At 40.1% G+C, this 25198-nt stretch overlaps 1 long non-coding RNA gene and 1 other non-coding gene across 2 annotated transcripts in view; one reads left to right on the plus strand and one right to left on the minus strand.

Annotated features, from left to right (window-relative positions):
- The window catches only part of LOC132360642 (uncharacterized), a 229147-nt gene that overhangs the window by 124346 nt on the left and 79603 nt on the right, over nt 1-25198 (plus strand). The gene's annotated exons all lie outside the window — the stretch shown is intronic.
- LOC132361447 (U7 small nuclear RNA) lies at nt 9008-9068 on the minus strand. Its single transcript, XR_009501735.1, has one exon. It is a non-coding gene; the product is annotated as a U7 small nuclear RNA (small nuclear RNA).

Raw genomic sequence — 25198 nt, forward strand, 5'->3', positions numbered from 1 at the left:
CTCACTTATTCTTTTTTTTTCAGATTGCCTAGGCTTTTATGTAGACAACTGTGTCACATATGAATAAGTAGAGTTTTATTTCTTCCTTTCTATTTGGTGTGTCTTTTATTTCTATTTGCTGCCAGTTGCACTGGCTAAGACTTCCTGATACAGAATAGGACTGGTGAGAGTGGACATTCTTGCCTTGTTCCCTGTATTAGGGATAAAACATTCAGCTTACATCATTAAGTATGATGTTAGCTCTAGGTTTTTGTAGATGTCTTTTATCAGGGCAAGGAAGTTCTCTTGTGTTTCTAGTTTGCTGAGAGTTTTTGTCATAATGGATGTTGATATTTTTCAAATGTTTCTTCTATATCAATTACTATGATCATATGGGATTCTTTCTTTATTTTTTTTTTATTTTTTATTTTTAAAAGGTTTGCTTTTTTTTTTTTAAATTTATTTATTTATGGCTGTGTTGGGTCTTCATTTCTGTGCAAGGGCTTTCTCTAGTTGTGGCAAGCGGGGGCCACTCTTCATTGCGGTGCGCGGGCCTCTCACTATCGCGGCCTCTCTTGTTGTGGAGCACAGGCTCCAGACGCGCAGGCTCAGTAATTATGGCTCACAGGCCCAGTTGCTCCGCGGCATGTGGGATCTTCCCAGACCAGGGCTCGAACCCGTGTCCCCTGTTGGCAGGCAGACTCTCAACCACTGCACCACCAGGGAAGCCCGGGATTCTTTCTTTAGAATGTTAATGTTGTGGATCAAATGATTGAGTTTTAAACATGAACCAGCCTTACGTTCCCTAGATAAACCCCACTTCGTTGTGGTGCATTATTCTTTTTATGTATTGTCAGATGCAATGTACTGATACTTTGTTGAGGATTTTTGCATCTATGCCCATGAGGAATTTTGGTCTTTCTTTTCTTTTCTTCTTATTACTTGGTTTGGTATCAGGGTAATGACTTCTGGTTTCATAAAATGAGGTGGGACCTGTTCTTTGCTTTTCTATTTTCTGAAAGAGTTGTGTAGAATTTGCATGATTTCTTTTGAAAAAAATTAATAAATTAATTTTTGTTGAGGTATAATTGACATATAACATTATATTAGTTTCAGATGTATAACATAATGATTTGGTATTTGTATACACTGCAAAATTAACACCATAATAAGTCTAGTTACCATCCATCACCATACACGTTACAAGCAAATTTTTTTTGTGTGTGAGAACATTTAAGATTTACTTTCTTAGGAACTTTCAAACATGTAACACAGTATTATTAACTATAGTCACCATGATGTACATTACATCTCCATGACTTATTTATTTTATAACTAGAAGTTTGTACCTTTTGACCTTCTTCATCCATTTTGCCCACTTCCCCATCCAGCTTTCCCTCTGGAAACCACCAGTCTGTTCTCTCTATCTATAAACTTGGTTTGTTGTTTTGTTTTGTTTTTTCTTTTGATTCCACATGTAACTGAGATAATATCATATGATATTTTTCTTTCTCTGCCTGACTTACTTCACTTAGCGTAATGCCCTCAAGGCCCATCCATGTTTTACAAATGGCAAGATTCCACCCTATTTTATGACTGAGTGGTAAGAGTTTCCACACTTTTAAATTTAATAATAATAATAATAGCAGTTGATTTAGTGGGCACTTGATGTTTTCCCTTTCCATACCTAATCTATAATCTTATAATAATTCTTTGAGCTTAAGTAATTTTTTTCACTTTATAGATGAATAAAACTGAGACTTAAAGGAACTTAAATGTCTTGCTCAAAGTCACCTTAATGGTAAAGAGAGGGGTCAGGAGGCCAACCTCCATCTAGCTCCAAAGCCTATGTTCTTTCCATGGCAACTTCCACAATTTTGGCACGTATGACTTCTAGACACAGGATTTTACTAATTGTTGTGGCTATTGACGTGAAATATGAAATTACCTGACTGTTAAAATGATCAATGTAAAACACATTTTGTATCATAGCAGATAATCCATTTTCCCTCAGCTTCATGCTTTGTGTAGGAAAGGCTTTTATTTTAATCCTTGTGACCAGGAAACTCATAGGTCACCACCCTTAAGGTTCTCTGACCAACTGTCCCCAGCTGTAAGTAATACCACACTACCTGTTTGGACCTGCTACAGATAGTTTAGTTATACTTGATCACTCTCCCTTTCTTTAGCTGCAGATGGTGTACCCCAGTGTCTCTTGAGCCTCACTGTTATATTGGGTTTGTATATTGATGCAGTGGTCTATTGTTTCCATTTTTATTGGGTCATAAAGCTCCATAAAGACCGGATGGTGTATATTTGCTTTTGATGTTGTGAAGTCTTAGGACTCTGCAAGGGGTGTTTTATAGTGTCTGTTGTATTTATCAAGTAAACAATGTTACCAGGAATCACCCACTTGCTGTCTGTGCTGGGTATTCAAGCTCCAAGAGATGATTCAACTACACACTCTGTAGGCTCTACATTTTCCAGGAACTTTGGATTATGTAGTCAAGATGGTCCATTAAGCCACTTAGATACCATGCATCAATTTTATTTTGCTGGTGATAATCAGGACATGGTCTGTTTATCATGAGGCATATATATTGATGTGATCATCTGAATGTGTTCTGCCCTATTTAAAAACAGTGTTTTAGATGTTAACAAGGAGAAAAGAAACAAGCATTTGTTGAGTATGTACTATATAGAATTACTTTACCTGTATTAACTTAAATAATCCTCTCAATGAGCCTGAAATGTAGGTACTTTTAAATTTTATTTCGCAGATTATTCAGTTCATGCCCAGACAGATTAAATAATTTATGCAAGGCCATATAGGTTAGAATTGAGGGAACTGATATCCAGTTCAAATTATATGCCTCCAAATTCCATAAGCACGCCTAGCAATGTATCTGTTCTGCCATTCTTTCTCTATGCTGCTTGTCATCAACCATACATGTCTAGAAAAATTCTGCCTTTTTCATTATTTTAGGATCTGACTTAAAGTTTTACTTTTACTCCCTAATAATAATAATAAACAATGGCTAAATAGCGTAATGATTAATAGTACAGACTTTGGAGCCAGACTTTATGGGTTCAGACTCCAGCTCTGCTATTTATTTGTTGTATAACTTAGGGCAAATTATTTAATTTCTCTTTGCCTCAGTTTCCTCATTCAATAATAATTGTACTTACCTCAGAGGCTTGTTATGAGGACTAAATGTGTTAATATTTGGAAAGATCTTAGAATCGTGCCGGGTACATTGTGAGTACTATACATGTATGCTTGTCAAATAAATAACATTTATTGTGTATCAGATAATTTGCTAAGCACTATAGATTAATACCAAACATAAGGAAGGTACTATTATTATCTCCATTTAATGAGTGAGGACTCCAAGGCTTAGAAAGGATAACAGCTAGTCCAAGATCATACCAGTTGTAAGCTCATCACCGAAAACCAAAAAGAATATTGGAGAAGAGAATAAAACTCATCTGTAATTCTATCACCTAGAGAGTATTATTGCTGACATTTGGAGTATTTCCCTCTTTCTATCCATATCATTGTATATTATTGAAATCATGTTGAATGTACAGTTTTCCACCTTCATTTTGTCCCTTAGAATTATGTTAAAAATTTTCAACTCATCATGTGATTGAAATTTGGGGGGTTAAAATTGTCTTAAATGCAGTATGGTAGTGGCACAAAAACAGAAATATAGATCAATGGAACAGGATAGAAAGCCCAGAGATAAACTCACACGCATATGGTCACCTTATCTTTGATAAAGGAGGCAAGAATATACAATGGAGAAAAGACAGCCTCTTCAATAAGTGGTGCTGGGAAAACTGGACAGCTACATGTAGAAGAATGAAATTAGAACACTCCCTCACACCATACACAAAAATAAACTCAAAGTGGATTAAAGACGTAAATGTAAGGCCAGACACTATAAAAGTCTTAGAGAAAAACATAGGCAGAACACTCTATGACATACATCACAGCAAGATCCTTTTTGACCCACCTCCTAGAGAAATGGAAATAAAAACAAAAATAAACAAATGGGACCTAATGAAACTTAAAAGCTTTTGCACAGCAAAGGAAACCGTAAACAAGACGAAAAGACAGCCCTCAGAATAGGAGAAAATATTTGCAAACGAAGCAACTAACAAAGGATTAATCTCCAAAATATACAAGCAGCTCATGCAGCTCAATATTAAAAAACAAACAACCCAATCCAAAAATGGGCAGAAGACCTAAATAGACATTTCTCCAAAGAAGATATACAGATTGCCAACAGACACATGAAAGGATGCTCAACATCATTAATCATTAGAGAAATGCAGATCAAAACTACAATGAGGTTTCACCTCACACAGGTCAGAATAGCCATCATCAAAAAATCTACAAATAGATGGAGAGATATACCATGTTCTTGGATTGGAAGAATCAACATTGTGAAAATGACTCTACTGCCCAAAGCAATCTACAGATTCAATGCAATCCCTATCAAACTACCACTGGCATTTTTCACAGAACTAGAACAAAAAATTTCACAATTTGTATGGAAACACAAAAGATCCCGAATAGCCAAAGCAATCTTGAGAACGAAAAATGGAGCTGGAGGAATCAGGCTCCCTGACTTCAGACTATATTACAAAGCTGCAGTAATCAAGACAGTTTGGTACTGGCACAAAAACAGAAATATAGATCAATGGAACAGGATAGAAAGCCCAGAGATAAACTCACGCACATATGGTCACCTTATCTTTGATAAAGGGGGCAAGCATACACAGTGGAGAAAAGACAGCCTCTTCAGTAAGTGGTGCTGGGAAAATTGGACAGGTACATGTAAAAGTATGAAATTAGAACGCTCCCTGACACCATACACAAAAATAAACTCAAAATGGATTAAAGACCTAAGTGTAAGGCCAGACACCATCAAACTCTTAGAAGAAAACATAGACAGAACACTCTATGACATAAACCACAGCAAGATCCTTTTTGACCCAGCTCCTAGAGGAATGGAAATAAAAACACAAATAAACAAATGGGACCTAATGAAACTTAAAAGCTTTTTGCACAGCAAAGGAAACCATAAACAAGACCAACAGACAACACTCAGAATGCGAGAAAATATTTGCAAATGAAGCAACTGACAAAGGATTAATCTCCAAGATTTACAAGCAGCTCATGCAGCTCAATAACAAAAAAGCAAACAACCCAATCCAAAAATGGGCAGAAGACCTAAATAGACGTTTCTCCAAAGAAGATATACAGATTGCCAACAGACACATGAAAGAATGCTCAACGTCATTAATCATTAGAGAAATGCAAATCAAAACTACAATGAGATTTCATCTCACACCGGTCAGAATGGCCATCATCAAAAAATCTAGAAACAATAAATGCTGGAGAGGGTGTGGAGAAAAGGGAACCCTCTTGCACTGTTGGTGGGAATGTAAATTGATACAGCCACTATGGAGAACAGTATGGAGGTTCCTTAAAAAACTAAAAATAGAACTACCATACGACCCAGCAATCCTACTACTGGGCATATATCCTGAGAAAACCGTAATTCAAAAAGAGTCATGTATCAAAATGTTCATTGCAGCTCTATTTACAATAGCCAGGACATGGAAGCAACCGAAGTGTCCATCATCGGATGAATGGATAAAGAAGATGTGGCACATATATACAATGGAATATTACTTAGCCATAAAAAGAAATGAAATGGAGGTATTTGTAGTGAGGTGGATGGAGTTAGAGTCTGTCATACAGAGTGAAGTAAGTCAGAAAGAGAAAAACAAATACAGTATGCTAACACATATATACGGAATCTAAGGAAAAAAGAAAAAAAAAAAAGGCCATGAAGAACCTAGTGGCAAGACGGGAATAAAGACACAGACCTACTAGAGAATGGACTTGAGGATATGGGGAGGGGGAGGGGTGAGATGTGACAGGGTGAGAGAGTGTCATGGACATATATACACTACCAAATGTAAAATAGACAGCTAGTGGGAAGCAGCCGCATAGCACAGGGAGATCAGCTCGGTGCTTTGTGACCACCTAGAGGGGTGGGATGGGGAGGGTGGGAGGGAGGGAGATGCAAGAGGGAAGAGATATGGGAACATATGTATATGTATAACTGATTCACTTTGTTATAAAGCAGAAACTGGCACACCATTGTAAGGCAATTATACTTCAATAAAGATGTTTAAAAAAAAAAAGATGTGGCACATATATACAATGGAATATTACTTAGCCATAAAAAGAAATGAAATGGAGGTATTTGTAGTGAGGTGGATGGAGTTAGAGTCTGTCATACAGAGTGAAGTAAGTCAGAAAGAGAAAAACAAATACAGTATGCTAACACATATATATGGAATCTAAGGGAAAATAAAGGTCATGAAGAACCTAGTGGTTTTTTACATTCTTGTAAGTCAGAAAGAGAAAAACAAATACAGTATGCTAACACATATATATGGAATCTAAGGGAAAATAAAGGTCATGAAGAACCTAGTGGCAAGACAGGAATAAAGACACAGACCTACTAGAGAATGGACTTGAGGATATGGGGAGGGAGAGGGGTAAGATGTGACAGGGTGAGAGAGTGGCATAGACATATATACACTACCAAATGTAAAATAGATAGGTAGTGGGAAGCAGCCACATAGCACAGGGAGATCAGCTAAAAAAAAAAAAAATCTACAAACAGTAAATGCTGGAGAGGGTGTGGAGAAAAGGGAACCCTCCTGCAGTGTTGGTGGGAATGTAAATTGATACAGCCATTATGGAGAACAATATGGAGGTTCCTCAAAAAACTAAAAATAGAACTACCATACGACCCAGCAATCCCACTACTGGACATATACCCTGAGAAAACCGTAATTCAAAAAGAGTCATGTCCCACAATGTTCATTGCAGTCTATTTACAATAGCCAGGACCTGGAAGCAACCTAAATATCCATCGACAGATGAATGGATAAAGAAGATGTGGCACATACATACAATGGAATATTACTCAGCCATAAAAAGAAATGAAACTGAGTTATTTGTAGTGAGGTGGATGGTCATAGAGACTGTCATACAGAGTGAAGTAAGTCAGAAATAGAAAAACAAATACCATATGGTAACATATATATGGAATCTAAAAAAAAGGTTCTGCAGAAACTAGGGGCAGGACAGGAGTAAAGACACAGACATAGAGAATGGACTTGAGGACACGGGGAAGGAGAAGGGTAAGCTGGGACGAAGTGGGAGAGTGGCATGGACATATATACACTACCAAATGTAAAACGATAGCTAGTGGGAAGCAGCCACGTAGTACAGGGAGATCAGCTCGGTGCTTTGTGTCCACTTCGAGGGGTAGTATACGGAGGGTGGGAGGGAGACGCAAGAGAGAGGAGATATGGGGATATATGTAGATGTATAGCTGATTCACTTTGTTACACAGCAGAAACTAACAGACCACTGTAAAGCAATTATACTCCAATAAAGATGTTTAAAAAAATTGTATTCAGTGGTTGCAGAATATTCCATCATTTGGATATGATATTTTATTTAATCCCTCCTTAGATGTTGGACACAAAGTTGCTTTTAGGATTTTTTTGTTAGCACATATTGTTAAAATGAACATCTTTTTCTGCATTTTGAATTTTTTCTCAGGCTATAATTCTGGGCTTGGAATTACTGTGTCAAATGATCAAACATGTTAAAAGTCTCTTAAATATACAAACAGGCTAATATTTTCAAAGAAACTTACAAAAAGTTATAAGCAAAAAAATGTATAGATAAAAATGTAAAAAGAAAACAAGTTCTCAAGATATAGGGTTTTTAAAAATATTAGAATTTTCATTTTGAGATAATTGTAGATTCACATGCATTGCTAAGAAATAATACAGAGAGATCCTGTGTACCATTTGTGCCATTTCTCCCAAAGCTAACATCTTATAAAACCATATTATAATATTACAACCGGGATATCTCATTGATACAGTCAAGGTAAAGAACATTTTTATCACCACAAGAATCCCTCATGGTGCCCTTTTATAGCCATGTATACCTCCCCCTAACTCCCATGCCTGACTCTTGGCAATGACTAACCTGTTCTCCATGTCCATAATTTTGTTATTTCAGGAATGTTATATAAATAAGATCATAAAGTGTCTGACTTTTTAGGATTGGCTTTTTTTCACCCAGCATAATCCCCTGGAGATTCATCCAAGCCATGTGTGTCAATAGTTTATCCTTTTCATTGTTGAGTAGTATTCCATGGTATGGATATACCACATTTGTTTAATGATCACCTGGTGAAAGACATCTGAGTTGTTTCCAGTTTTTGTTTATTATGAATAAAGCTGTTATGAACATTTGTACATAGATTTTGATGTAAACATACATTTTAATTATCTGGGGAAAATGCCCAAGAGTGTTATTGTTGGATTGTATGATAGTCATATTTTTGTTTTGTATGGAGCTGCCAAATAGTTTTCCAGAGTTTTATTTTTCATTCTCAGCAGCAGTCTATGGATGATTGAGTTTTTTACATTCTTGGCAGAATTTGGTGCTGTTACTGTTTTTCATTTTAGCCATTTTGAAAGGTGTGTGGTGATAATATCATTGTAGTTTTAATTTGCATTCTCTTAATGGATAATGCTATTGAACATCTTTTCATGTGCTTATTTGCCATCTGTATATCCTCTTTGGTGACACGTTATTAATGTTTTTTGCTCATTTCCTAATTAGATTATTTGCTTTTTAATGTCAAGTTTTTATGTATTCTAGTCCTTTGTTGAATATGTGGTTTGCAAGTATCTTTTCCTAGTCTGTGGCTTATCTTTTCATCCTTTTAAGAAGATCTTTTACATAGCAAAGTTGCAAGTTTTGGATGAGGTCTAATTTATCAGTTTTTCCTTGTATAGATTATGCTTTTTTAGTCAAGTCTAAGAATTCTTTGCTTAGTCCTATGTCCCCAAATTTTTCTCCTATTTTTTTTCTAAAAGCTCTAGTTTCACATTTTTTCCCCCCTATGGAGGTCTTCTGGTAAGGACCAGAAACCTGCCAGACCAATTCTAAAAGAGCTATAACACTTAATTTTACATTGTACATTTAAGTCTGTGATTCATTATGAGTTAATTTTTCTGTAAGGTAAGAGACTTAAGTCCAGGTTCTTCCTCTTTTGTTCTGTTTTGTTTTTTTCACTGCAGATGTTGAATTGCTCCAGTACCATTTTTTGAAAAGGTTATCCTTCCTGCATTGAATTGCTTTTGCACTTTCATCAAAAATCAGTTGGGCATATTTGTGTGGTCTATTTATGGGTTCTGTATTCTGTCCCATTGATCTATGTATTTATCCCTTTGACAATACCACACCGTCTTGATTACTGTAGTATATTGTAGTCTTTAATATCAAGTAGAGTGATTCCTCGCACTTTATTTTTCAAAATTGTTTTAGCTATTCTAGTTTCTTTGCCTTTCCATACAAATTGTAGAATAATGTTGTCTGTATCTGCCAAAAAATCTTGCTGGGGATTTCAGTAGGGATTGCATTAAAACTATGTATTGATTTGGGGAGAAATTACATCTTTACTATGTTGAGTCTTTCAATCCATGAATTTAATATGTCCCTCAATTATTTAGGTCTTTGATTTCTTTCATCAGTGTTTTGTAAAATTCAGCATAAAGATTCTGTACAAGTCTTGTTAAGTTTATATCCAAGTATTCATTTTTTTTGTCATGAGTGGTATTGTTTCTAATTTCATTTTCCATATATCATTATTAGTACATAGAAATGTAATTAATTTTTAAAATATTGACCTTGTATCCTACAATGCTGCTGAGCTCACTTACTAGTTCTAGAAGGGTTTTTGTTTTTTGTTTTGTTTTTGTAAATTCCTTGGGATTTTCTACACAATTATGTTATCTGCAAATAGGGACATTTTAATTTCCTCCTTTTCAATCTAAATGCCTTTTATTTCTTTTTCTTGACCTATTGCAACATAGAACTTCCAATACTATGTTGAATGAGTTGTGAGTCATATGTTGAGTAAGAGAGAGAGAGAAACAATCTAGCCCTCTTCCTAATCTTAGGGAGAAAGCATTCAGCATTTCTTTATTAAGTATGATGTTAGTTGTATAGGGTTTATTTTTGTTTATTTTTTTCTTTTTGTTTTTAGAAACTCTGTATCAAGTTAAGAAAGTTCCCCTTTATTCCCAGTTTGCTAAGAGATTCTTGTTTTTGTTTTTTTTTCCCTTATCAAGGATGAGTGTTGGATTTTGTCAAATGCTTTTTTTAAGATATAGGTTTTTGATCTTTAATAATGTTTGTAAGGCACTCAGGCAATGATCTTTGTAGGTGCTGAATCACCTTCCTCAAGATGGATACATGGCACCTGCAGGTGGTCAAAACTGACCTTGCCCAGGTGTTTTCCCTTTCAGCAACTTGTCTTACTGTGTTGGGTGACATTTTATTGGTTTATTTTTCATGTTCCTTGAAAAATGTGAAAGGACTTTATTAAAACTCAAATATTTTCCTTATTCACATCTCCCAGGTTTTTCCACTCAAGTCTTATTTCTGGCTTGAGAAATGTGTCTGGCTCAGAACTGATTGTCAGGGTGGTGATACATGAGGGATCATACAGTGGTGGTGCTACAATATATGAACTGATTTAGATTTCCCTGTCTTGGATTATTCCCACTTCCCACCTTTGGAACTTTCTAAAATAACTTATTCACATGACATCCACAGTGACATCCTGGCAAAGCTTTAATAACAAGTTCTCAGGGTTGGAAGTGACCTCTGATTTGCTGATTTCCATGATGTAAATACTCCCACCATGGCTAATTTTAGGCACCATTATGATGTCACTGAGCATAGAGTTGGGGTGATGAATGGTACAAGCTGACTCCAGCATACCACTACTTACGCATAACTCAGTGTAACATTGGTGACAGCCACCCCTAACACAAACTGCCCAGGCACTTAATTTCCCAGAGTATTATGGGACTGCCACAGTCTTTTTTCCAAGTGTTCTTAAGAATATATAAAAGAAAGGATAGGCGGTCAGCCCTACAGAAATGGAGTTTAATGAGTAGCAAGTACAACTTTGGGGGGCATGTATCAATAGTTCATTCCTTTTTATTACTAAGTAGTAGTTCATGGTATGGATGTACCACTGTAAACTCTTCACCTATTGTAGGATGTCTGAGTTATTTCTAGTTCTTGCTTATTGGCAATAGAGCTATTGTGAACATTCATGTACAGATTTTCATGTGAACATAAATATTTTTGAAATATGCCTTTATTATTCTCCTTCTCCCTCTGTCCCCCACCAAAAGCCTGAAATCCAGGAGTAATATTTTCCTTTTTTTTAAACTCCAACTTGAGATATAAGAGAATTACTGGAAAAGTACATTTGTTTACTTAGCAATGACATGTTAGAATCTTAAGAGAAGTTGGCCATTGGAAGCTCATGATCTAAATATGGACAGGTCTTGACTCACACATTAATTGTAACAGAATGTCCTTGAGCATTCACACAGAGCATCACGGGGATGGTTTGCTCTCCTACTGGCTTTTAGGACCTGCTGACACCTTCACCCCGTCAGCACGAGCTTCTCCTGCTCCACTTCCAAGTCCGACAGAATGAAGACTTTTTAAGCAAATAAACGTGAAAGCCATGTCCTGCACTTACTTGGCTGAGCTGTCTCCGTTATACACTCCTGAGCTGCATCTTAGATGCCTGTGTTGACTGATGCTGGCCTGGCTTCATGACTGTATGGATTTTCCTTTCTCTGAAGCATGACCATCTTCCAGGGGGCAGAACGGCTCAGTAATTAACAGTGTGGGTCCAGGGCAGGCAGCCAGGGTTCGAAATCCCGCTGTGTGGGTATTAGCTGTGGGAACCTGGGGAAGTTCTGTCACCTCTCTTGTACTCAGGTTTATCATTTGCCACATGGGGAAAATAATAATATTTACCTCATAGAGTTGTTATAAAGATTAAATGAGATAACATTTTTCTATGTTTAGAAAAATGTTTGGCACATAGGAAACACTCAGTACATCACCATCATCACGCACATGTTGGGAGCACAGGAAAATCACAGGGCCCTTTCTCTCCCCTAAGGGCCATCGGCTTCTGCACAACCTTGGCTCTTCCTCCTTTGTGCAGACATGTAAGCCTCAGGGTGGGTGGCTCCTCAGTTCAGCCTCACAGCTCCCACTTCCCTGGAGCTCCGCTGAATACACTAAATTTTGAGCCCTCCACTCTCTGCATTGAACGCTGGACGTGCCGTTCACTCCTCAGGGCTGGCCCTGAGCTCAGCTTGCACAACAACTTGGAGGCAAACAGAAGCCAGCTGACCAACCCGCAAGGTATGCCCTTGGCTCTCCTCCACTGCCTGCCTCCGCTCCAGCTCCTCCACACAACAGGCAGTCCTCACAGGCCACTCGCCCGGGCTCAGCTCTTATGTTGCAGGTCTCTAAACCCCTGGTGTTCCTCCAGGGGAGAGGGGAGCTGTTTCCTGCCACCAGTATCTACCACCTTGCTCGTTTTCAGCTTCTTCTGCAGGTCCTTTTCTCTCTAACCAATCCAGACTGATTGCCCTTTGGCACCTCCTTCAACTCAGGGACTTGGGTTTTCTCTACGTGCAGCAGGAAGCAATCTGCGCATATGTGGGGTGGCAGGGCTTCACACAGATCCTACCAGGTCCTCTAATTCCCACTAGCCTGCAACTCCTTAAGGCTGAAGTGCATTAATCTTTGAGTCCTGCTGAGACCCAGTAGAATGCCTCTATGTAGTATATCAGCATTTATTAAATGAATGCTTGAATAAATGATGAATTTCTTGGAAGCACTGGGGGAAATGCCCGGCTAACACGGATCCCTGCCACCTCCCAGGGATCAGCCTTCTGCTGGGAAGTTGGCCCATAACCCCTGCAGCACTCTTTGGCTGCTGATTTTCCAACTGTGGCTTTACACCTGTTTCATTTTACAATATTTATTGGGAAAGCATTTTACCCGCTTATTATAGTCAGATATCATCCGTGACAAGCCATTTTCCTTGAATTAGCCCAGTGAGAAATATTTCTAAAGGCGTTAAATGAAATCATCCAGACATTTCCCGTGGCCAGCTGGACCTGGCAGCCACACGCAGTACCCTGGCTTGAATACAGAGCGGATTTTGCTTTTAGTCTACTTCAAGCAGCAAAGCTGCTGCTAATTCTCACACTAATAAACGGGGTTTTAACAAATTCTCCCAAGCAAAAGCAACGGGAGAAGTTACAACTGTGCTTTCAGTAAATTAAATGAGATAATGTAGTGCCTGGCACATGGTAAGCTGCCAGCAAATGCTAACTGTTATGACTGGACATCACTACCAAGAACCGTTGCACAAAATATCACCAAAAAAAGATGGGGGCTGGTAGGGAAAATACTTTCAAAGGTGAGTAGAAAATAGGGTCATGTAAATAATTATTTCTTTGAAGTTGGGAATAAGGAAGATAATGATAAAAAAAATCATTTAATAAAAATTAAAGGGATGAAAATAGAAGAGTTGGGAGATTGCTAGAAAGCTAATAAGCAACGTGCATTTCATAGCGTGTATTTAAAAACATGAATTACATGCTTACGCACTCACCCTGGAAAATTTCACACAGTCAAATCACATTGTCTCAAACTGCTGTTCCAAAAACTTTGAGATACACCAAAACAACTCCAACAATGTGGTAAGTGGAAAATCGTGATTACATCCTTACGTAATTATTTCAGAGGTTTTTGGGTAAATGCAGAAATCCTCATTGAAACTTGAACTTACGAAACACGTGCTACATAGCTCTGTGATTCCATCTTGGCTCCGAAATACCGCTTGTGATGTTATCAACATGCTTGAACTCGTGGAACTTGTGTAGGGAAACTCATTAACTCCAAGAATGAGATCCTTTTCCCAAAATATCTTTTCCTGGCTTCCTGATGCCACTCTTTCTTTGCTTTTGTTATTAAATATGAGAATATTGATTTTAACTGGACTTTAAGTTATCAGCTTTGGTTTTACTAATGCCTTTTCAAAGTATTGCTTTATTCCTATTAATTTTGGATGTACCTGTCTTTCATAACTTGAGTTTATAAGCCTGGAAATAGAATTTTACAGCCTAATGCCTCTTGATGATTACCTTTTATTCCTGGGTGAATAGAATGCTGATTCTCTTACAGCTTGTGAGCAGGAGTGGTGATCTTGGTGGAAGAAAAATATAGCGTAATTTTAGCAGCCAGCCATGCTGGGTCATTAGCTGAAAGAGAGATATGACCCAATTTTTTGTTTCCTAATTTAAAAAAAATGTTTATTTTTTAAAAACCACTTTATTGAGGTATGATTGACATGGGAAAAGCTGTACATATTTAATATATACAACTCGATGAGTTTGGGGATAAGTATACACCCATGAAACCATCATCACCTTCAAGGCTACAGACATATCCATCACCTTGCAAAAGGGGCCACTTTCCTCTTTATTATTATTAATATTGTTATTATTTTGTGTGTACATGTGTGTGGTAAGAGCACTTAAGATTCACCCTCTTAGAAAACTTTAGGTACATAATACAGTGCTGTTGGCTGTGAGCACCATGCCGGCGAGTAGATCTCCAGGATGAGGTTCTATTAGAGCAAGACTGGAGGACAATCCAAGGGGAAGAGAGGTTAACTGCAGCACAGAACTTCTGAAGGAGCCTGCTTTAAAGGTGGTCATGAGATGGTGCCAGGTGACACTGTGGGGAACAGACCAGTGATCACATTGGGCTGAAGCTGCTCAGATGAACGAGGGCCACGAGACACAATGGTTTGGAGCTGATTTGCCCTGAGTCAGAGATAACAGCATAGCAGGATGGCATCTCCCCACCTCCATCCAGGTAAAAGTGGCAGTAGTTTACTCTAGCAAAAAGCTAGAAATAAATAATACTTTTGCTTTAGAAGTATATCTCTGAAGTAGTTGAAGGGATTTTTCAATAAATACCTCCTGAGTAGAAGCAGTTGTCATAAAACAAGGTAATTAGAGAACGTTCCTGGGTAACTTACTCATAGCACAAGAAAAACCCTAATTTCCTCCCTGAATTTATTGGCTGGCCAGAACTAATTACAGCTACTCACAGAAAAATATCAGTAACTTTATTTTTTAAGTGAGGGAAATAAATAAATAAACAATGGCAACAAAAATCCACAAGCTTTTTTTTTTTTCAGATGTTGGCAAAAAAGCAGTATTTTTTTAATGAAAGTAAAAGACTTTTATAGTTTATCTCAGTGGACTAAAATTAACATGAACTTACATTTTTGGCACTTACCCTATCATAGCAACGTATTATTTAGCACAAACAACTTTCTTCCTTTGGATTTAGAAGTAGTGCTTAAACAGAACTGCTAGTTGACGCTTAGTGAAAAATAATTTATGGTACATTCTCTTATTGCTATAAAACTGGTTTAAAATAATGAGGCTCATGAAAGGATATGACCTGGACCATAAAATGTGCTTATTAGAGTTGTTTGATAAATCATGATGGGGAGATTCTCACCTCTTAATAAGTGTAAGACACTGCAATGCAAAACAGGGCTTAGATGGGGTATGGCTGATCTCCTGGTAGCACTTAGCTTAGATGGGGTATGGCTGATCTCCTGGTAGCACTTAGTGTGCTCTCTCCCTCTTTCTCTCTCTCTCTCTCTCTCTCTCTCTCCAGATGTCAGGAAACAGAGTGTTTCTGAATGCCTAACTTCCCTCATGACTCCTGCTGTTAGCATCCAATCTGGTGTCCAGACACAAGGAAGCTTCTGTCAGAGTAGGAACAAGATCCTGTCCAGGGATCCTATCCGAGTTCTGACAGACCCAGAAGACAGAAACAACATCCCCAGGATTACAGAAGTCAAGTGCTAGGCAGGAAATGCTCCTCTCAGGGCCACACTGGTGCAGGAACCTCATTTATGTTATGAACCTCATTCATTCATTCATTCATTTGTTCATTCCTCAAATGTGCCTTGAGCACATATAATGCCCTTTGCAGGGCAGTGTGAACTCAGTAGTGAACACAGCAGATGTGGTCTCCACCCTCATGGAGCTTGCAGATTGAAGAGGAATGTGCTCCATGCTTGGATGGGGGAGGCTAGAGTACAATGGGACCTCTATACCCTGACAGCACAGAGCAGAGAGGAAGACTCCAAAGATGGGGAACTCTGGACCCCACAGAGGATGGGGAGGCAGGTGATTGGACACCTGGATCCCCTAAGAGAATTCTAAACCCAACTGGGTGGTGTTTTACTGATCACAGGCACTGCTATCAGGAGGGTTCCCGGCCAAGGAAGTACTAGCCGCTGCAACCTCAAGGAGCTTTGGGGGTGCTGAGAGCCCCAATGAATGAGCAGGGACTGGGGGCAGGTGGAAGAGGCTGCCCGAGTTGGGACCTTTGAGATCAGGGTCAACTGAACGAGACTGCAGCAGGTCTGTCTCCTGGGTGGGATAATCAGGCAGCCACCCTAGGCTTGCAGATGTCTGTCTTTAATAGTATATGCCCAAGGGTGCAATGGAAGATGTCAGCAGTATAGTCTCCTTTTAAGTGTGCTACCTTGGGCACCCCTACACTGGTTGAGTTGCCTGGGAGCCCCACTCCTTTCTGGGGATCACCCTGACCATGGTGGTATATAGTGGTTGCTCTCATGGGTGGATTTCGCTCATTGCCTGAACAAAAAACCAAGATGGCCAGTTGTACTTCCACAGCCTCTGTTCAGGAGGCAGCTAACACCTGCCACATCATTGGAAGTCCCAGCTAGGATCCAGCAGACCAGGCAAGGGAGGTGCACCTGAGGATCCTTCTCCCTTGTTACCATAATGTCACATAATCTGTACCCTTTCCTGTTACGCAGCCACACTTTTATTAGTAAAAATATGTGGGAGAGAAATGAATATGAGAGATTAAGAATTTTGCCTAGAAAAGAATATTATCCTTTGAGGACCATTCACATTATGGGATTGTACTGAGATTATGGAATTGGACTAAATTATTTTTTCTCCACTAACTGGTGAAAGGCTCCACTTATGACCCATAAAGAAGCCTTATTTCTTCACATGTATGAGTGTAGTTAAGTGATTTCGTGACTCTCACAATTTGTATAATGGAATTTTGGGCATCTAGTTGAAGTAATGATTTAGGTCTATATTTAATAATTTAGAAAGCTGTCCACAATACATGAGTGAATAAAAAGTAAATCACAAAACTTTAGGTATGCTTTGATTCTATTTATGTAAAATTATTTGTGTGTGCTCATGCATAAAAATGTCTGAAAAAGTGTTCACCAAAATGTTAACATGGGTTATCTCTCAGTGATGATATCAAGTGACTATTTTTTCACTTTCTCCTTCATGCTTTTCTGAATTGCATTAATATATTTCTACACTGAGAAATGTTTTGTTTTTATGGAAGCTATTTTAATCTAAAAACAAAACAAAATAAACACTTGCTAGTAGCTTTTGGGAGTTGGGTCATTATTTACTAAATTTCCTCCATGTTATTCTTTTGCTTGGTTAGGAAGCTAAAATCCTTTTGAGAGATGGATTGCCTAGTTGAGCAGTTTCTGGAAACAGTTTTCTCTTGCTGAGATGCTACCTGATAACTTCCTACAGTCAAGCATGCTAGGTGACTGATTTCCCCGTGTAAAGAAATGATCCTTCTTTGACATTATTGTGGCATGACTCCGTGGGGTCCTGAGACACTGGCCCTTCCCATACACCAGTAACGGAATGCCTCAGAGGTACGAAGGGGGAAAAGTAACTCATGAAAGTTGTTGATATATTTTAATTTTTTAAAGTGGAGGATAAAGGCTAAGTCATCAAAGGAAGAGGTGAGAATTTGAAGAGCACTTCTCTTTGGGTCAGCAATGACACCGGGGTGGGTTTAATGTGCTTCTTAGCTCATTCATGTTTATCATCGGGAATCTGGAGGTCAGCGTCAGAGAATAACCTTTCCAGTGAATATTGCATACCAGGCCGTCAGCAGCTGGTGTATCAGAAAGCCTTCTGGGAGTTAGTGGTGCAACACAAAGACCTAATCAAAAGCAGAGTGGAATTAAGTACGTGAGAGTACCATCCTTTCCTCTCTAGGCCTGGGTAGCTGACAGCACATTTATTGAGTGAGAAGCAATCATTGTATACCGTGTCCAGCTTGCCATGGATATCCTGGTGTAAAGTTACAGGATATCGGAAGGAACTTGTTTTTTAATCTAAAATGTGTTTAGAGTTCCTAAATTTGGTTTAGCATTTTATTATTGAATTTTCTAGAGGAGTCAGGGAGATTCTGGGTCCTGACTATATGCTGCGCGTATCGAGGACTATTTCAGAACAAACGTCTGCTTCAGGCAGTTCAGACATAAGTCCTGGCTCGTTCTCCAACCTCACACTCTTCCACACTCCCCTTTGCAGGTTCGACCCCAGCTGCACCAGGCCCCAGCCATGCTAGCCTGCTTTGCTGTTCCTCAAACACACCAAGCACGCTCTGACTTCAAGGCATGTTCTCTTTCTTTCCTCTGCCCACATCTTCTCAGCTCAAACATCACCAAGCAGAGTGGCCTTCCCTGTAGAGATAGCACCCCATTCCTTACCCAGTTACTCTGATGCCCCCTTTGCTCTGTTTTATTTTATATATAGCACTTTTCCCATCCTAACATATTACATATTTACTGGCTATTTGTCTACTCCCACCAGAATGTCAGCGCCATGAAAATAACCATTGTCTGTTTTGTTCACTACTGTATCTAGAACAGTGCCTGGCACATAGTGGATACTTAATAAAATTTTGTCGAATGAAAGAATGAATGCTTGGACTCATTTTACCCCATGGACATGTTCCTGGGCAATTGTGTATAAATTAGTTATTCTAAATGGAGCATGTTTTTTTTTTATTGAGGTATAGTTGATTTACAACATTGTGTTAGCTTCTGGTAGAACATATTTTAAATGCATTAGGAGAAAGCTGTTGTTCAAATGAATCCTATCTTTCATCAATCCCATAAAAGGAATTAGAATTCCTAGTTGGCCTTTTTTTAGACCTAAGTTTTAGAGTTAGATTTTTCTTCAAGCAGGATCTACCTATATATGGCTGTGTGCATGGTAGAGAACATTCCAAAGGTCATCCAGACTCACCTGGGCTTCCTGTGTAGATGATCAGAATGATCACTATTCCTGGATTTGTTTTTGGTCCCTAATGAAGACCAGTAGAACTGAAGGACTTGGAAAATACTAGTTGGAAGGAGGGATAATATGAAAATATTAACAACCAGTGTGGTTCGCATCTCCTGCTGTGTTAACCCTTTAGTTGATGGACCTTGGGGAGCTGACACAGGGTGGCACATGCTGGTGCCTCTGGGCTGATCATCAGCCCCAAGGGAAAGAGTTTGCAGAGATTCCTTAGGCAGTGTGCTGGTAGATGCCCCCACTTGGCTGTAGGATCTTCCTGGTATGGGCTGGGAGCACCTGGCCTGGTGCCTGCCCTTGGTGGGTGCTTAATTAACATTTGATCAATGAATTCATTATCTGAGAGAACTTGGTGAGAAAATCTAACTTGAAAGTGTTTTTTTTTTTTTTTTCCAATCTGTGGAGGTGCTTTTATCACTGACACAGTTAGGGCTTTCTCACAATAGCAGCATGGGAGGCCCAGTTCTTTATTCCACTCACCAGAGAGAGTAAGAATAAGGTCTGGATGGGACAGATCCAGGTTTTGTGGAGCCAGAGCTGTTCACATTTTGGGTGGCTCTGTTTGAGAGAAGGAATATGAAATCAGGCACAGGGTCTGGGAAGCAGTATGGAAGCTTATGTTTCAGTAGTTTGATGGTCATTCTGCTTCTGGGGCTGGGTGCTCTGCACCCTCTGGGATGCAGCTTTATCGGGGACTCCTGGGGTGGGCTCACTGAGGGCCTGTTTGCAGGGAGGATGGGGTGCTCCCTGGGAACGAACCTGCTCTAGGGAAGGGTCAGGCCTACTAATAACAATGCCCCAGTTATCAGAGAACTGATTCTGAGAAGAGTGTGAGGGCTTTTCCTCAGAACTGGTTCCTGTCTGGTTCTATATGATATTGCAGCCCAGTGCAGCACCCACCGTACCCAGGGATAAAGTACTGAACGTGACAGGAGAGGGGTCCTCCTGCCTCTGTTAGAAGTGGGCTTCAGTGCCCAGGGACTGCTGCTGCCGCACAAAGGTAGGGACAGCTTGACACTGGCCCCAGGGACCACGGTCCACGCATCTTCTCATCACCCCAAGGCAGCAGTGGAGGCAGACAGATTTTATGATAACAGTCATAGTTGCCCTTCACAGAGCACGTATGTGCTGTGTGACTTTATGTTCATTCTCTGTAATTCTTACAGGAACCCTGCAACGTAAGTATCGTTAGCCTCACTTGCAGGTGCAATAGGATGGTGTATTTGCTCAGATGACACTCGGTGCACAGAGACAATGTAAACCCTTTTCTCCAGCTGACTTGAACCTCCTTATGTGTCCCCGCCCTGCTGGGTAGCATGGAACTGAGTCTCACCAGTTAACAACACTTGCGTCTCTCCTGGTTTATAGCCTCTTTCCTGTTTCAGTAGTCAGGGTTTTCTAAGCCGAATGCCCTCTCAGGGCTGTTTCCCTTGGTGTCTTTTGGATGACTCATCCTCCCTCGATGAGCACGTACTCTTGCTGCATATCCCCAAAGATGGTCCTGGGTGTTGGCAGGACTCACTGGGATTCCACAGGCAGGGGACGGGGCTGCTGGACACTTGTTGCCCTGCTGCATATGGGCTGGCTGACCAGGGAGGGTAAATGGGCCCGTCTGGTCTTCCGGAGTCACATGAATCTCACACTACTGGGGGCTGATCATCTGTGCTGTCGTGAAGTCTGTAGGAGGTGATCGTCCGTCTGTGCTGGGGCTCGTGGAAACTTCCCGAATGCCACACCTGGGCCGTGGGGTGCCCGGAGAGCAACCTCAGGCCGCCCTCCATGGGAGGACACTGCGCTGACTCATTGCTCTCCCTGCCTCTCTTGCCCTGATCCCTGGGCTGCAAAGGACCATGGCTCCCCCTACCTGTCAGCCAGCTGTGTGTCCTCTCCCTCCTTGGCATGTCGTACCGCCCTGTGATACAGCCCCGTGGTCTTCATACGCTTGTTTTGTGTGCCCCCTCAAAGACTTCTGGGAAGCTCTGACCTCCTTTTCAGGTTGGTATCACATGTTTTTCATCTAAACGAAAGAGTTGCGAAAGGATCTAATTTTTGTCTTATTGTAAATACTGACATTTTTCTTTCTAAAATGAGGATCATATTTATTTATTTTTCTTCCTTTAGATGTTTTTATATTGAAGTATAGTTGATGTACAATATTATATAAGTTATAGGTGTACAGTATAGTGATTCACAATTTTTAAAGATTATACTCCACTTATAATGACTATAAAATATTGGCTATATTCCTTGTGTTGTACAATACATGAGGATCATATTTATTTTTATTCATTTATTTTTTGAATTTTATTTTATGTATTTTTTTATACAGCAGGTTCTTATTAATCATCAATTTTATCCACATCAGTGTATACATGTCAATCCCAATCGCCCAGTTCATTACACCACCACCCCCACTCCCCCGATCATATTTATGTTTTTTATTTTTTTAGTTTGTTAGTTTCTGCTTTATAACACAGTGAACCAGCTATACATATACATATATCCCCATATCCCCTCCCTCTTGCGTCTCCCTCCCACCCCTCTAGGTGGTCACAAAGCACTGAGCTGATCTCCCTGTGCTATGCGGCTGCTTCCCACTAGCTATCGATTTTACGTTTGGTAGTGTATATATGTCCATGCCACTCTCTCACTTCATCCCAGCTTACTCTTCCCCCTCCCCGTGAATATTGACATTTTAGAATAAAACTGTTATAGTGCTCTTTTAAATTTACCCAGTGAAATCTAAATACCATAGTGATTTAATACCCATGGTTCAAAAAACACATGAACAAGCTTTTTTTTTAAGTTGGAAATTTTACAATATTTTCTTTTCCTTTTTGAAATTGCATTTCCATTTTGCTTCTCCTGCAGAGCTTTATCCTAATGTGATATATTTTATGCTTGAAAGTCTTTTTATTAATCACCCTATCATTCTGCTCTTCAACAAAAATATGTATATACATTGAAAATTTTAAATTGTTACGTTTGGAGGAGTCACCACAGCATCCTGTTAGAAAAAGTATTATGGATTAAGTTTTCAATAGAATTATTATTAGTACACAATTGATCAAAACTATATACATATACATATATGTATTACATAGTTTTATGATTAATCATTAAACAGAAAAACAATTGTGCTAGAAATGTTATCTCTTAATGAAATGGACGGGAGGGTTGTTATGGCAATTCAAGTGGGCTTTGTAGCTACTAATACTTCAAAGTGTCCTTTTGTTTGTTGCCAGAGGTTCTGCACTTTACGAAAATGCCTCTTAGTAAGATTTGAGTCAGCTTCCTTTCTTTGAGTTGTCTACCTTTCTCTGTACAGTGAGGGGAGAGGGAGGTAGGAAAGTGTAGCAGACAACACTGATTCCCGTACAACTCTCCAGATTGGGGTGCCTTGGAAAGTGAGAAGTTTCTGGAAGTTTGAAGACCACAGTCTCCAGCCCTGGCTCCTCCCCATATATTAAAAGGGGAGGGGTCCCCACTGGTCTGCCCTCTCCTCTGGGACACTAAATCTCATGGAAAATGCTGTCTTAGAAGGCAGCAAGAAAATACAAATAAAAATCACTGCTTTAAAAATATCAATAGATTACCTGTACCATAGAGATGAGGAAATCAAGGCCTGGGGATGTTAAAATAGCTTGCCTAAATATTAAGCTGGTTGGTGGCAGAGAAGGAATTTGGCTTCAAGTCTGGACTCTTGTTTTACAGGATTGTGGTTTCCAAGCCAGCCTGTGGATGGCTGCATCATAATTATCCGAGTCTCTTTTTAAAATGATTTACAGTTCCTGGGCACTACCTCTAGTGGTTCTAGAGGGGGGGTCTGAACATTTATTTCTTTAAGAGCTCCTCAATGCTTCTGCAGTAGGGTCAGAGTTAAACCACAGAGCACACCTGAGAAGGGCCTGTGTTTTTTCACAAGCAGGGAAGATCCCCTCCCTGACTGAGCACTGAGACCCAAGAGGGAGGGACTCAGCAGGAGACAGAAATGGAAAATTGCCTAACTCTGAATGGATGTGCTCCACGGAGGCACCTTCTGGGTTCGTTGGTGGGTTTGTTGGTACCACTAAAATGGCCCAGCTTTGAAGCCCAGGCTACTGAAACCTAGGAATCCTGGGTCACAGGGATATCAAGGAGGGGCAGGAAGCCCCGCTTTCTTCCTGCAGTTTCTTAACAGGCCTACTTTTACAGCACCTTCCCAGGACTCCAGGGCTCTCCTTCTGATCCCCTGTGAGAATCTCTGTGGCTCTTAAAAGTCAGTCTGGAACAAATTCAAAGTCTTGGGGAGACTAGTTTTCTTCTATATCCAGTTTGGAGAACTGGACGTCCTGCTGTGAACCCGTTTCTTTGCTAAATCCAGCTGGAGGACATCCTCGGTGCCTGCTGGCAAGGCAGCATCTTCCCCTGTGCTCCTCTCTGGACCCCTCCCCGCATCAGGTTTCCCCTGCAGCTGTTCTGACTTTGACAGTCCCCAAGACGAATTGCCTACTTCGCAGGGCAGCTGGGAGGGATGGTTAAATTCTATCCTGAAAATCTCGGCGTTTTCTACTGGGGTGCAAAGACCTCGAGGACAATCTGGTATCATCAACAGTTACCAGGCTCCAAATCCAGCTCAGTGCCTACACTCTGCTTCAAGCTCAGTTTGGGAGAACGGGTTTAATACATGCCTCCTTCTAGCAAGGTGCTACTGGAAACAGTTTTCATATCCAGCAGGGCCAGAGAGTGAGTACTACAACAGAGGGAGACACAGGAGACCTATTCATCACCATGTTGTCAGTTTAAGGGACAACAAGCTTTATTCCCACTTGCCACGGGGCCCAGGTGGATGCCAACTGCTTTACTAAATTTCTGTCTGAAAAATCGTGCCCAGCACTAGAGCCTTCAGGGGACGTCTATAATGGGAAACGGCAGCAAAGCAATAAACATCGGGCTGCAGTTCTTGCCTGGGCATGCTGGCTACAGCCCCAAGGCCCGCACTTGTCTGCCTGTCTTCTTCTGGAGATGCTCCCCGGACCTTGGAATCCAAGGGATGCTCCCAGACTTCCACTAGGTCAGTGCTGCCAAGCTCTAATGGGGCCCAAATTTTACACCAAAACGCTACCCCTCCCTCCTCATCAACTGAGTTTTACTCCTTCTCTGCCAACTCTGGCAATTGGCTACTGAGAAATCCTGTTAGAGAATCTTTTTTTTCCCTTAAAAACACTCACTCCACACCTCATGAAGGTTGCAGAAAGGTGCAGTAATAATCTGGCAGATGTTGACCAAGTGAGACAAATTTTCTGTTGTGAAAGCTACTACTCCTCAATTTAGTCAAGTGTAGAAGGCACAGAATTCCATACCTGACTTCCTGAAAGTTGCTAAGATGTGACATAGAAATAGAATATCAGGGGCCCAGGGGATTTGGTCCTGGATCTCATTAAGGGCATTGAAACTTATGGTATATCAGCATTTGAGTGGGTTGAAGAAGAATCATAAGGAAGATTCAAGGTTTGGACAGTTAATGCTGTGATATAATGGGTATAATGGACATTTTTGTCCATCCAGCAAAAATTCCCCATCCTCAATGGGAAGGAGAGCATAAATACTTAAGGATTTATTCTCAACCTTAAGAAATAGTTTAATTTTGGCTCTTCTACCTAATGACAGGAGAGTGACCTCTGGTCACAGAGAATAATCAGGGTCCCTAACATCATAGGGAACTCAAGACTTAACCCCAGTGCCCTCCACTCCTTCAGGAGAACAGCTGTCACCAGTGTCTTCCAGCAGTGCTACATTCATTCATTTGATCATGTATTCATTCAAGAAGCTATGTTGTGCTGTTTAAACAAAACAGGTTCTCTGGCTTACAGCTGGGCAAGAGGGAGTTAGGGATGAGTGGAAGGCAATCGTACAGATCAGTAGAGAGCAGGTGGTGGCTTGAAACAGGACTCAGCTGCTACCAGTGGCACTGGATTCGTAGTATATATTGAAGATACCATTAATGGAACTCAACGAA

The sequence above is a fragment of the Balaenoptera ricei genome, chromosome 2 (genome assembly GCF_028023285.1).
Source record: "Balaenoptera ricei isolate mBalRic1 chromosome 2, mBalRic1.hap2, whole genome shotgun sequence".
Lineage (NCBI taxonomy): Eukaryota > Metazoa > Chordata > Mammalia > Artiodactyla > Balaenopteridae > Balaenoptera > Balaenoptera ricei.